The following is a 14,558-nucleotide window of genomic DNA, read 5'->3' as shown; positions in this document are numbered from 1 at the left end:
TATAATGGATACAGGCAAGGACCATCAGTAAATACTAAAACCATCTGGTGAAAAATTACTGTGAAGCAGAATATTCTCTTTGTCTCAAAGTACCACCTTCAAAGTATACTTCCTTAAAAAAGACAAAATACCTCTTCACAATGGAAAGATCTGGTAGAACCACCTTAATCAAGTGATTAAAACTAGTATCACCAATTTTTTAAAAACTAGCATTTTCTGCTTTCTAAAGTGATGCAATAAAAAATGCTAAAGGGTAATATTTAAAAGATGGTATAATCATGACTCAGATGTAGAATGAACATGTGTCAAAGGTATTCCTTAGCTCATTCATTAATGTGAGAACCAGTAACATGTCACAGCTGGTTCAAAGGAAAATCCAAGGAGAATCCAACAAATATTCAAGCAGTTAGGAATGCTGAAATAAGGTTGCCTATAGATGGAAAATTGGTCAGTAACCATAGGTCAAAAAACAGCTGCATACCCAATAGACACAATTTGCATTTCTAAAGACAAAAATCATGTATATTACCATCAGTAGTCTACAATTTACAGAGTTGTAAAATACCTCAAAGACAGTGGCAGGCACAAGACCCCACAGAATCAGGTAACCCAAAAGACTGTACTAGACAACAGCTAGCATTCCATTACAGTTGACCACTAATATTTTTGGTCCATTTCAAAGCCTTTCACAATTATTCCCTACCGTACACACTATCACAAGTAGTCTTGCCAAGAAGTTTAACTTAATCTAATTGAAATAAAACAATCAAATTCAAATTGTGAAACATATGACAAGAAAACTGAACTGGACTATTGCAAAATATTAATGCTCTGAAAAACAACTCTCCTCCAAAAAAAAAAAAAAAGAAAAAAAGTGGAAGAGCTATTCTAGATCCATGTAGCAAGCAATAACCTGTGGGTCAAATGTGGTAAGGCAGCTGTTTTGTAAATAAAGTTTTGTGGGAATACAGCCACACCCATGTGTTTATGTATTATCTATGGCTGCTTGTGCCTGCAATGACACAGTTGAGTCGTTGCAACAGAGACTGTATGACCTGAAAATGCTAACGTATTTTACTATGTGGCCCTCCGCAGAAAAAGCTTGCCAACCTCTGTTCTAGATCAGTGGTTTTCAAAAGTGCGGTCCTTAGACAAGCAACTTTTGTGTCACCTACCAGCTTGTTAGAAATGCCATTTCATGGGTCCTGCCCCAACCCATTGAATCAAAATCTCTGGAGATGGGCACCAGGAGATTGCTCTAGCAAGCTCTCCAGGAGATTCTCATACACATGGACGTTTGAGAACCATTGTCCTATATTAAAGGAGACTAAAAAGGCATGACGAAATGCAATGCGTGATTCTTAATTGGAGCCTAGACCCAAAAATAGGAAGGTATAAGGGACATTTGGAGACCACTGGAAAATTTTTAATGTAAATCCTATGTAAGAGACTTTAAAGCAGTAGTCCCCAACCTTCTGGCACCAGGCAACAATTTCGTGGAAGACAATTTTTCCACGGATGGCGGAGGGTTGTTGTGGGGGATGGTTTCATCAGGCATCACAAGGATGGTGCACTCTAGACCCCTCGCATGAACAGTAGAGTTTGCACCACCACTTATCTGACAGGAGGTGGAGCTCAGCAGTAATGCCCTGGTTCTCCTGCTGTGTGGCCAGGTTCCTAACAGGCCATGGACCAGTACCAGTCCAAGGCCCGGAGGGTTGGGGGACTCCTGCTCTAAAGTCAAATACTGTAAGGCATAATTATCCTGTATTTCATTTAAATTTTCTGAAAAACCTTTGAAGAAGCAGAGACTCACAGGTATCAGCCTAAGACCCCCTGTTATAGGCTGAATTGTGTCCCCTAAAAGGATATGTTGAACTCATAACCCCCAGTACTTCAAGTATGACCTTATTTGAAAATAGGGTCATTCCTTATAGATAAATTATGATGAGGTTATACTAGAGTAGGGTGGGTTCTTAATCCAGTATGACTGGTGTACTTTCAAGAAGTGGGCAAGAGACACACAAGGAGAAGGCAGCCATATGAGAACAGGGGTGCTATGCATCTACAAGCCAAGGAATGCCAAGGAAGGATTGCCAGCAACACCAGAAGCTGGGACAAAGGCATGGAACAGATTCTCCCCTAGAGCCTTCAGAGGGAGCGTGACCCTGCCAACGCCTTGGTTTTGGACTTCCGGCCTCCAGAACCGTGTGAGACAATTTCTGTCATTTTAAGCCACCCAGAGGTACTTTGTTATGGCAGCCTAAGAACACAAATATCCAAGAACACAAATGTCTCTCAACTGATAGGACAGATCCAGGCTTGGCATCCAGGTGCTCCAACCACTGCCTGTTGTGATGACCCAATATTCCTGCATCTGACTTTGGAAACACAAGCTCAAATGACAGACCAAGGACAGAAAGAGCAGCTACTGAGGATGTCCCTGCATGATGTCAAGAGCAATAGCAGGGACAGGTAACACTAATAGCTGCCCCTTTGGAACACAAACCATGAGCTATCAAACTGATGGCATGCACACATTGTTCTGAAACTCAAATAGAATCTCACCCCAAAGATCCAGGAACTTTTCAGAACACCCAGAAAGGAACATGGTTCTACCAAAAGACCCTCAAAACACACTGTGATTCATTTTAGGCATTTCTTGATTCCTAAGATCATAAACTGCCAAGAAAAAATGTACAGTAGATAATATTGAATCAATGTTAAATTTCATAAGATAAAGCTACTGTGATTATATAGGACGATGTGCTTGTTCTTATGTGATACATGCTGAAAGTGAAGTGTCATGATGTTGGCAACTTTCAAATGATTTGAGGGGAAGAAAAGAATATATGTATGAATAGCAAGCAGAGGTTAAAAATATTAACAGTCACAAATGTAGGTGAAGAGTATATCAGTGTTCTTGTGCTATTCTTTCAACTTTTCTATAGGTTTGACATTTTTCAAAATGAGAATTGGAAAAGAGATCTCATCATGAAAGAGATTGCTTTTGAGTGAATCTGGAAGAATGGGGGAAATTTAGGGAAAGGACATTGCAGGCACAAAGAACAGCAAGTGCAAGGCCATGGTAAAATACAGAAGCTGTATTTGCTGTACAAGGCCTTTTGCTTGAGCAAAAGTCACATGGGAATAAAGAATAACTACTTTTGGCCAAAAACTGTGCTAGATCCTGGGCTCATAAAATATAATCCCTCCCTCAAGGAGCTCGCAGTTTAGGACGTAGTCAATTTTTATATAAGTTTGAAAATTTTTATTGTGCCCAGCTCCTAGAGGATCTTAAATGGTCATCTAATAAGCTTAGATTTGGCTGGCTATGAAGTAGGGAACAATAACAGCAGATACAATAATACATACTGGAGGCTCACTATCAATACCATTCCTGTATTATATCATTTACTCTTAATACCAACCCCACCAAATAGGTAATTTTATTACCCTCATTGAAAAGATGAGCAATTCAGTCATAAAGAAATTATATACCTTGCCCAAGGTCATGCAGTTGGTAAGCGACAGCGCTTGGATGTGAGCTGTATGATCTGGGACCAAAGCCCATGCAGTTAACTCATAAACTGCCTCCTCATTGAGAGATTTGGAGAAAGAGAGATGTTCACGGTGACACATCAGGAAAATCCATCTGGTTTTAAGATAGACTGGAAGCTAATTTATTAAAAGTATCAGAATTAAGGTGACAAAATCGACAGCAGAAAGCCTTGTGTCCTTCAAAAACACCCAGTTCCCAGTTAGTTAACACCTGACCAGGTAACTATCAAAGATAATGCCCTAAGGCTTTGGCATGGGAATTTAGAGGGGAATAGGGTTAGAGCCATGAGGCAGGTGTGGTTCGCTGCCTTCCTGCAGGCATCTCATGCCCTTGATTGCTGGCAAAGCCCATCTCCACCAGAGGCTGTGGGTGCGAGATTTTCACTTCCCAGACATTCTTACAGCCAGAGCAAGGGCATACGACCCAGTCCTGATGATGGAACTCTATGGGAAGTCTCCTGAGATCTTCTGCAGAATGCTTTCTCTCCAATAAAAAGAGATGCAAAACAGAAATCCCTTCCTCTTTGTGTTTTTTGTTGTCTGGATGCAGTAATTTCTATATGAAACTGCTGTCCCGTCGTAACTGTGAGGCAAAATGTGGCCAACACAGTGGGAACAAGATGGAAGACATCAGGATCCTGAATGACACTGGGCCACTTCACCAAAACTCTTGTATCCGATCTTTTGTTTTGTGATAGAATAAATAAATATGCCTAAGCCATGTGCGTGTATTATTAATGTATTGCCTCTCTGCTTTGAATGCACCTTCTAGTATATGCTCTGTGATAAACAAAGGAATTCATTTAAGCAGTTCTCCTTTCAACTAAATGACATTAAGCTTTCTGAGCAGAGGACACTGGAAGGAAACTGCAGAAGAGATTTTCCTGCTGTTCCCAGGACATCCATACCATGAGGTGCTAACCACTTGCTCCCCAACCTGCATACTAGTGCAGACCAGCTCCAGCCTGGCCAGTCTGCTATCCAGTAAATGGAACCAAACCTTTTTCCGTGAGATCTGAATGCCTTCAGATCTGAATGCTTGTCATTCCTTGAGTCCTCTCCGTCAGCCTGAGGGACTATGTAGAGTTTTCTGACATCTTACAGTTATTCCTTCATCATAGTTAGTAATTATTTATATTAAGACTCCCCTGTTTCTACCTCCTGATTGGCCCCAAACTGCCACACCATGATTAGCTAATTTTTGTATTTCTTGCAGCCAAAATCATACCAACTGACCCAATGCAGCACTTAGCAACCTGTTGAGTAGGACAGACAGGAAAGAAAGAGTCAATGATGATCAACGCTTCTAGAGAGGTAGGTTGGTTCCAGAGAACAGAGAGAACAGAAGAGAAATGAATCTGAGGAGCAAGATGCTAAGTATCTTTTTGTGCAATAGCAAGTCTAGGTATTCAGAGATGACCACTAGACAACTGGTAATGCAACACTGAACACAGGCAGGAAGCCTGCATTGAACGTAATTATGGGGAGGCACTTGCAAAGATGGGAGAGTTGACGTCGGGAGGAAGGTGATGAGAAGAATAACTAGACATTGGCATAGTGAAAGAAATTGCCAGGGAGAGAACAAAAGAGAAAATAGTATTAACTGTCTATCAGTGTGTAATAAATTACCCCCAAATCCAGTGGTGTAACACAACAACCATCATTTATTAATTCTCACCAGTGAGAATTAATGGGGTCAGGAATTTAGACAGGGCCCAGTCGGAATGGCTCATTTCTGTTCTATGACTTCTGGGCCCTCAACTTTAAGACTTGAAGGCTGGAAACCAGTATTGTCTGAAAGCTTTTCACTTGCACATTTGATGGTTGGTGCTGGCTGTCAACTGAGACCTTAGCTGGAATGCCTGCATATAGCCTTCACATGTGGCTGGAGTTTCTTCAACTGTGGTAGCTGGGTTCCAAATCAAGCAGAAAGAGAGAGAAGGAAGAGTAAGCGAGGTGGAAGCTACATCCTTCTTATGACTCAGTCTTGGATCACAGGACACCAATTTTGCCATTATGATCAGGACAGTCACCAAGCCCTACCCAGCTTCAAGAAGAGGAAACCTAGACTCTAGCTCTCAATGGGGGAGGGCTACTCACGTCATAAGAAGAACATGTGAAATGGAATAAATATCTAGGTGTGGCTATCTTTGGAAAGCACAACTTGCCACACTTGAAGAGCACCAGTTATGAGTAAGAGAAAATTCGCTGGAAAAGGAGCAGAGACATAGAAAGAGAACCAACGGGATTTACAGGAGCCAAGAGGAAAGAGAAAGTTTTGGTGAATTACCATTTGGAGACTGTGTGGAGCTCAGTTATGAGAAGTACATGTGGAAATGATGGTGGTGGCAGTGATGTGAACAATACCAGCAAAAATATCACTTTTAGGTTGGTGTTTACAAGAAAAGTCCCCAGATTAACTACAGACATTCATTACTTAAGTTCTCCAGCTGGGGAGCCAAGACCGCCTCGTGTAAGTGAGAAGACAGGGAAATGTACAGTGTCCTTTTAAACAAACCATTATCTAACTCAAGATGTGTGCCTCTGTTTCCTTATTTTTAAAGTTCCATACCAGCCAAGTCAAAGAGCTCAGAATAAATAAAACCCATTAGATCTGTGTTTGAAAGATTAAGTTCTCTCATGAAACTACAAGAACAAGGTGGCTTATCGAACCACCACCTTTCTCTCTTCTACTTGCACTCTGCAAAAGGCACAGTTCAAAGAGAAGACAGTAAAGTTAGCTCAAAAAACATATACTGAATACTTATTTTTAATTGATACATGCTATGTTCATGTGTTAAGTGGCTAACATATGAACTCTCCCAAAGTTCATATGTTGGAAATTTAAACCACAATGCAACAGTGTTGGGAGATGGGGCCTAATGAGAGGTGTTTAGGTCATGAGGCTCTCACCCTCATGAATGGAATAACACCAATTATAAAAGGGCTAGAGGCTGCAAGTTTGGCCTCTTAATCTTTTGCGCTCACTGTCTCTTGCTCTTCTGCCTTAAGCCATGGGATGATGCAGTAAGAGGGCCCTCACCCGATGCTGGCACCATGCTCTTGGACTTCTCAGCCTCCAGGACTGTGAGCCAATACATTTCTGTTCTTTATAAATGACCCAGTCTCAGGTATTCTGTTATAGCTGCACAAACAGACTAAGACAATAATAATATACTTGGCACTAGGGATGCAAAGACAAGAAGGCACAGGAATACAAAGACAAGGGATGCACAGTCCCTCCCTGGAGGGACTGACAGGTTTAAAAAGAGAGACAAATAGATTATTTATAACTCAGCGTGATGAGTAGGTTGATAATTAAGGGAAACAGAGAACACCTCTAATTCTAACTCAATCTGGAGGAATCTGAGAGGAATTCCCACAGCAAATGATCTAAGCTGAGTCTTGTAAGGGGGAGTGTTTGGCAAAGGTCGGGGGTGGGGTAGGGAACTTAGTTTTAAAAAAAACAGCATGAAAATGAGAGAAAGCTTGCCTTGGAATGGGGCCTGTGACAGATTCTGGGAAATGTGTCTGGTTCTTTGTGGCTAAAATACAAGTAAAAGTGAAAGAGTTAGGGAGATGGAGCTAGTGAGGGAAGCACAGGGCAGGTTTTAAGGAACTTTGTGCTTTGCTGAAGATAAATGAAACTTGAGAGGCTTTTTAGCTGAGTAATCACATAATCCAGTTTTCATTTTAGGCAGATCACACTGACCACCATGTGCAGGACAGGTGTGGGGAGCAGTGAGGGGATTACTAGAGGTAGGGACTCAAGATATGTGGGCTGATAGACTGTGCCATAACCCAGGTGGTATGGGTTCAATTGTGACCACTCCCCGCAAGATGTTGAGGTCTTAATCTCTAGTAACCCAGAATGTGACATTATTTGGAAATACGGTTGTTACAGATGTAACAGTTCAGATGAGGTGATTCTAGAGAGGGTCCCTAATCCCACATGACAGATGTCCCTATAAAAAGAGCATCACGTAATGAGACAGGCACGTGCACAGGGAGAGTGCCATGTGAAGGCTGGAGTTGGGCTTGCACAAGCCAAGGAACTCCTGGGATCCAGGAGAGAGGCCTAGAGCAAATTCTTCCCCTTCAGAGGAGGCATGGCCCTACTTAGACCTTGATTTTGGACTTCCGCCTCTAGACCTGTGAGACAATAAATGTCAGTTGTTCAAAGCCACCCAGTTCGTGGCATATTGTTGCAGCAGCCGTGGGAAACGGGTGCAGCTGGGGAGAAACGATGAATGCCCAGTGAAGGAGAGGTAGCAGCAACAGGACAGAGAATAGCAAGAGGCACTTGCCAGGACCCCAGCATTGATGATGGTTGAGGTGGGGAGAAAGAGGAATTAGGATGACTCTCAGGTTTCTGGCACCATGACTATTTGGTGATGCCATCCTCTGAAAAAGAGGAAATGGCCCCAGAGTGCAAGCTCTATTACTGTGTTTTGCTGAATGCTGGATCCTAGTATCTAAAACAAATATTTATTGAACGAATGAAAAATGACTAAAAGAAGGAAAAGAGGAAGAATATCTTTTTCATATCCATGATACAAACATAGATCTTTTCTTTCCCCTTTCCTTACCAAATTTTAAAGTTCCATATAATTTTTTTCTGTATAGCCTTATTTGCAATGTTCTCCATTGTCCAGCTTTTATCCCTCATATTTATTACTTCCTCCAAGGTGCATATTTTTAGTAAAAAAATACAACCCTTGATCCCTTAAAGAAAATATGCTTATAGATACCACCACAGTGCCAAGCACCTAGTAAGTGCTCAATAAAAGCTACCAACGTTCAATTATCAGAAGAAGTGAACGTGTGCTATTCTGAAATATCTGGGACTCTTTTTTTTCCCGTTCTTTTCCCTTCGTTTGACATCTTTTTATCCTCCTTTTTTGTCCTTCATTTCATCCCTAACTTCCTTCTGACCTGCCCGCCTCTTTCTTCCACCATCACTTTTGACCAAAAACGAAAGAAAAAGAGTATCATGTGATGAGGCAAGCATGTCAATATTAGTTACCTATGGCAGCATAACAAATTACCCCCAAAACATGACGACTAAAGATAACAATAAGCACTTATTATCTCTCACACCATCTTTGGCGAGCCAAGGTTGCCATCACGTGAAGGCTTGACTAGGGCTGAAGGGACTGCTTCCTGTGAACTCACTCACATGGCTGGCAAGTTACTGCATCTGCTGGTGGGGGGCCTTGGTGCCTCTCCAAGGGGGCTCTCCACAGGGCTGCCTGAGCATCCTCACAGCACGGCGACTGAATTTCCCCAGAGCAAGCAAGTCAGGAAACCAAGGTAGACTCCGTGATGCCTTTTAAGACATTGCACGCCATCATGCCAGCCATATTCTATTGGTCATAGACCAACTCTTAGATGATGTGGGAGGAAACTCTATGGGGGTATGAATTCTAGAAGGCCAGAGGGACTTGGGCCACCTTGGAGACGAACTACTGCAGAAAGATGAGGGGTAGGTGAGGGGCTGAAGAAGTACAGTTGGGGAGCAGGGATTGACTGCATAATAAAGGAAAAACAGATATTACAGGTGTGTCCTTTTTTGTGAATACTATATTCATTTCATCTTCTTAACTTCATTTTAAAAACTTTCTGTGAATTAAACTCATCAAAGTAAACATGAATCAACATTTCAATCTATGTGAAGTTATCTGTTGAAAATCTGTAATTTTGGCAGGGCATGGTAGCTTATGCCTATAATCCCAGCACTTTGGGAGGCCAAGGTGGGCAGATCACCTGAGGTCAGGAGTTCAAGACCAGCCTGGACAACATAGCAAAACCCCTACTAAAAAGACAAAAATTAGCCGGGCATGGTGTTGTGTGCCTGTAATCCCACCTACTGGGAGGCTGAGGCAGGAGAATCGCTTGAATCCGGGAGGCAGAGGTTGCATTGAGCCAAGATTGCACCACTGCACTCCAGCCTGGACGACAGAGTGAGACTCTGCCTCAAAAAAAAAAAGAAAAAGAAAAAGAAAAGAACGAAAATCTGTAATTTCATGCCAGTGCTTATTAAAAATTTTAAATCTTATTCCAGTTGATGTTTGTGTGTCTTTTAAAAATGGAGTGTGCAGTGTTTTATGATAAATTATAAACTATCCTTTTCATTTTCTCATGCCGCTCCTTATCCCTCTATTCACATTAGCATGTAGAATTTCAGTTCCTAAGAACTGAATTCGTCACTATGGACATGTTAATTTCAGCAGGCCTACGCCAGTGTCGCTCTGCGTAAAAGGCAGCATTGGCTTTGGCACATATCACAAAACATGCAAGCCTATCCCAAGAAATTCTCCCAGTGGAGCTGGTAGCAGAGAGAGCTTTGGGCTTCTGGCTTAGACTCTAGCCTCTGCCTACCAGCTCTTTGACGCTGGACAGGTTGTTTAACCTCAACTCCACTTTCTTCATCTTGAACAAGGGTCAACAAACTTTCTGTAGAGGGACAGATAATACATATCTGTTTTATGTATTAGGTTTGTGGACCATATGGTCTCTGTCACAACCACTCAATCTGTGATCCTAGCACAAAAACAGGTATAAACAATACATAATCATATGAATGTGGCTGTGTTCCAATAAAACTTTATTTACAAACAGGCAGCTGGCCAGATTTGGTGCAAAGGCTACAATTTGCCAACCTCTGATCTAGAAAATGACATATGTAGAGGACATTGTAGCTGACTGCTCAATATCTATTTACCACAACTAACGAGTCTAAGCCAATCAAGATGTCTATCCCCTGGGCCATATTAGCATAGAAACAGGCCTGCCTAAGCCATTCTGTACCCATGAGACACGAGCAGAGGATTACTGGTGGCTTCTGGGAAATCAGCATCCTTGCTCTTAAGGAAATGCTGCCTCACAAAGCTGGTCTTTCTCTATGCTGGGCCTGGACAAGGAAGCAGATAGGCCCAGCTAGGACTAGCACTATACTACCAGCCTTAGGAAAAATCTGATGGCGAGAATGGCAGAGAGGAATCTTCCTCTGGAATTCTTATGTAAGCTAAAAAATTTTCCAGCTTCTCTTTATTAACTCTGATTTGGGTCATCTGTTATTTTGGCTAAAGGCATCCTAAGTGAAAACCTTATTCCAAGGGTGGTTATGAGATCTAAATGGAAAAATGTGTGTGATCGCGGCATGCAAGTTACAAAACTACCAATCCAACTCAGTAATAGTGAAATCATCACCGGCTACCTCCCAAGTCATCCCTGGGTCTCAGTCACATGAACTGTATGTATGCACATGCCTTTGATACACATATTCCATTGAAAGTGAAAATGCTTCATCCTCCTTAATAATTAAAAAAGATCACAAACTATCACTTCTCTTAGCTAGTTTCCCAACCCACATAAGATAAAACTCAGGGGACAGAAAACAACAGTAATTATTAACCTGTGAAAGTGATGAAGTAGCAGTATCCTAATGACCCCTGCAGGGGTAGATGAAGGGCCATACAGGGCAGTTTGTCGTCCTTTCTTTCTTTCCTTCCTTCCTTCCATCCCTCCTTCCCTCCCTCCCTCACTCCCTTCTTTCCTTCCTTCCTTCCCTCTTTCCTTCCTTCCCTTTTTCCTTCCTTCCTTCTCTCTTTTCTTCCTTCTTTCCTTCCTTTCTCCTTTTCTTCTCTTTATTTTCCATCCTTCTTTCCTTCCTTCCTTCTTTCCTTCCTTTCTCCCTTCTTTCCTTCCTTTCTCCCTTCCTTTCTTCTTTTCTTTTCTTTCTCTTCCTTCCTTCCTTTTTTTCTTTTTTCCTTCCTTCCTTCCTCGCTTCCATTCTCCCTTCCTTTCTTCCTTTTTATGTTTCTTTTCTGGAAAATAGCAATTGGTAAAGTTCAGTTTGAGGAATGTGGGCCTGGAATCAAAAACAGGTCTTCTGTGACTTTCCAACTTCTGCTTCTGAGTAAATCATTGCATACTGGGTATTACTAGTCCTCATAAGTAATATTCTGTAGTATCAAGAAAGATATAAATAAGGATTTGTGATTATTTATTAAAATCAGAAAGTGCCTAAAACCTTATAAAGTTACAACACTCATAGTCTTTTTCTCTTTCTCTTATTTTCTCTTCCTGGGGAGGTTTAGTAGGATCAGTAGTGTTTGTTTTTCTAAATTTCTTTTTTATCTTTCCATGATGACCCAGTTCTGTGGTGATTAAAATTTGAAACAAATAAATCAATTAATCCAATATCATATTTCATAACTTGTGTTGCTTGCAACTATGTTGTATGTACAGCCTACCAGAGATGGATGATGAATTGCAGCTCTAACTTGGAAGTCGCCACATTGGACTATGTCTTGGACTGAGAGATTGACAATCAACTCTCCCCACAACCCTGTAAGGTATTATTCCCTTAATTTCACACATAAACAAATTGAGGTTCCAAGCAGCTAAGCAACTTGCCTAAGGTTATAGAACAAGGAAGTAGAGGGGCCTGGACTTAGATCCAGGTCCGCAAGACATCAAAGGCATTTACAGAGAGAACCACTCAGTGTGGAAACAATGGGAAGTGTCTATCTGTCAGGAGTTTGTGCTTATCCAGTGCTACTGGCGGCAGCACTGAGTTCAAGGGTGGGACATGCCACACTTGGGGAGGTATGCAGGGCCCTGGGGAGGTACACGTTGGACCATGAGCGAGTAAAGGGACAGCAAGCTGTCTGCCAGGGAGAGGGGTGAACTTAAGCTGAGATTAGCAACCTGGAAATGTCACAGCTGCTTTTGCACCCAGGGAAGTCATAATGGGCTCCAGTTCACCCGTTTGATTAATGACAGAACTGGGACCCAGGGGAATCCTAGTTTCTGACGCCAATTCCATTCTTTCCCATAAACCAACTATCTTTCCTTCAAGCCCAGCACAAAACTCTCCTTCTCCAAGACACCTGGCTTGCCCCAGTTAGGCCCTAGTGACTGCTATTCCAAATGCCAGGGATACACCTTAGCTCTGACTCTCATTTGGCACTTACTGTATACCACCTTGTATCACTAGGCAGTTTTCCATTTTTTGCATTTATTTCGGTATGCTCAAAGGCAGGGGCTACATTTTATATTCTTTTTGGTCCCTACATCATATTATTTTGTGCGTCTTCCCCAGGACCTAGTACAAGGCCAAGCATGTAACAACATTCATGTGCTAGATGTTTGAGTTTTTAAAATATATTTTTAAAAGTTATTATTATTATTTTTTAGAGAGAGTCTCAGTCTGTCACCCAGGCTGGATGGCTGTGGTGCAATCATAGCTCACTATAGCCTCAAACTCCTTGGCTCAAGGTATGCTGTCACCTCAGCCTCCCAAGTAGCTGAAATTACAGTTGTGTGCCACCACGCCCAGCTAATTTTTTTTTTCAGAGATGGCATTTCACTATGTTGCCCAGGCTGGAGTGCTGGGTGTTGACTGACACAGGAAAGTGTACTCAGGAGCCATGGGACCCTTTCAAAGCATCTGTGAGGTCAAAGCTATTTTTATAATACTGCAAGACATCTTTTGCTTTCTTCACTCTCATTTGCACGTATGTGAGCAGTGTTGTCTCCCAGAGGCAATCTGATGTATAATGATGTCACCTCTCCGCTAATGGCACACAGGCTTGAGTATTCCTGTGTGTTTATATTTTCTCCATTATAATCTTGACTATGGTAAACATCAATAGATACAACTCACATTTTTAAAAATCTCTTTGATTTTAAGAGTGCAAAGTGGTGCTGAAACCAAGAGGTTTGGGAACCTCGGACCTGGATGCTTCTGTGGTTACCTGCACTTAGCATCACTTGACATCAGCTCACCATATCCATAAGTCACTCCACTGCCCTCATTATCTTTGTGAGAAAAACCATTTGAGCAGCAAGGAGGGTGCCATTTGATTTTATGACACATTTTTCTGACGGGTCTGTTTAAGTCAGTCCTGCCAACAGTCCTAAAAAATAACTGTTGCCAAACAAGCAGGAACAAGGTCTTCCCACCATGCCAGGCCTATAGACGCTCTCATGGAAGTATCAATCTCATTAGGTTAAAAAAAAAAAAGTCTTTGGTTACAGGCTGTTACTCTAGAAAACAGTCCCTGAAAGGCAGCTGTTTCTAACTGCCCCTGTGCTCTGCGTTTGATTTTGCACCTTAAAGCTGTGCTTTGCTGTTAAGTAATTCAGTTCTTGAGTTTGTGAAATAGCTCCAGTGTGATTACTGAGCAGCTCTTACAAGGATTTCCTGTTTCCCAAGAGTGTACTATAGGAGTTGTGGTCACGGAAGTTGCAAAGGCTGGGGGCAGTGAAGGGGGACTAATTATATACGGATTATTGCCGTATATTTTCTGTCCCACAGACTCCATGCAGATGGTGTGATTGTTCACACAGCGGGGGCAGATTTGCCATCAAGGGACAGGAAATCTTGGCAGGAGGCACATGGGCACCAGGAGTGTGTCCCCCCACTGACCTTGGCATCCCTCCAGCAAATCTCTCCTTTTTGGTGAAGGAGGAAGGCAGCTTGTGTGGCCTCTGCCAAGGCGAATCAGACTCAGGGGTTCCCATCACTGGAACTTGCCAGCTTTAGGTTAGGAGAGAAATCAGATGCGTTTTACAAATGAATAGCAAATGCACAATCCCCTTTAACTGTACAGGTGTCATTAACTGTTTAATCATTTATAAGTGGAACCCCTTCTGGGGGTCTCCCCCTGGGGATGACTGTTCAGGAGACAAGGTGGATCCTGGGTGTGTCAATAGAAGACAGCTGCTTTCTTTGGCTTGCTGTTGCCATTCATCAAGATTTCTGTGGCCTGGCTAGTCCTTGGCAGAACAAAAACAAAAGCCGATGACCCTGAAAGGTCGAAAAAGGTGTATGGACTGAAACAGGATTTATAAATCACACAAATATGCAGAACTAGTCTCCGAGCATCCTTGAAATGATGAATAAGGTCCTTAACTTAGAGCACACACAGGACACCAGAGTCTCCGCATCCAAAACAAGTCATTATAGTTCTGATCTTTCCAGACTC

The sequence above is a fragment of the Pongo abelii genome, chromosome 5, assembly GCF_028885655.2.
Source record: "Pongo abelii isolate AG06213 chromosome 5, NHGRI_mPonAbe1-v2.0_pri, whole genome shotgun sequence".
NCBI classification, from domain to species: domain Eukaryota; kingdom Metazoa; phylum Chordata; class Mammalia; order Primates; family Hominidae; genus Pongo; species Pongo abelii.
Note: the sequence above shows the minus strand (reverse complement) of the source record.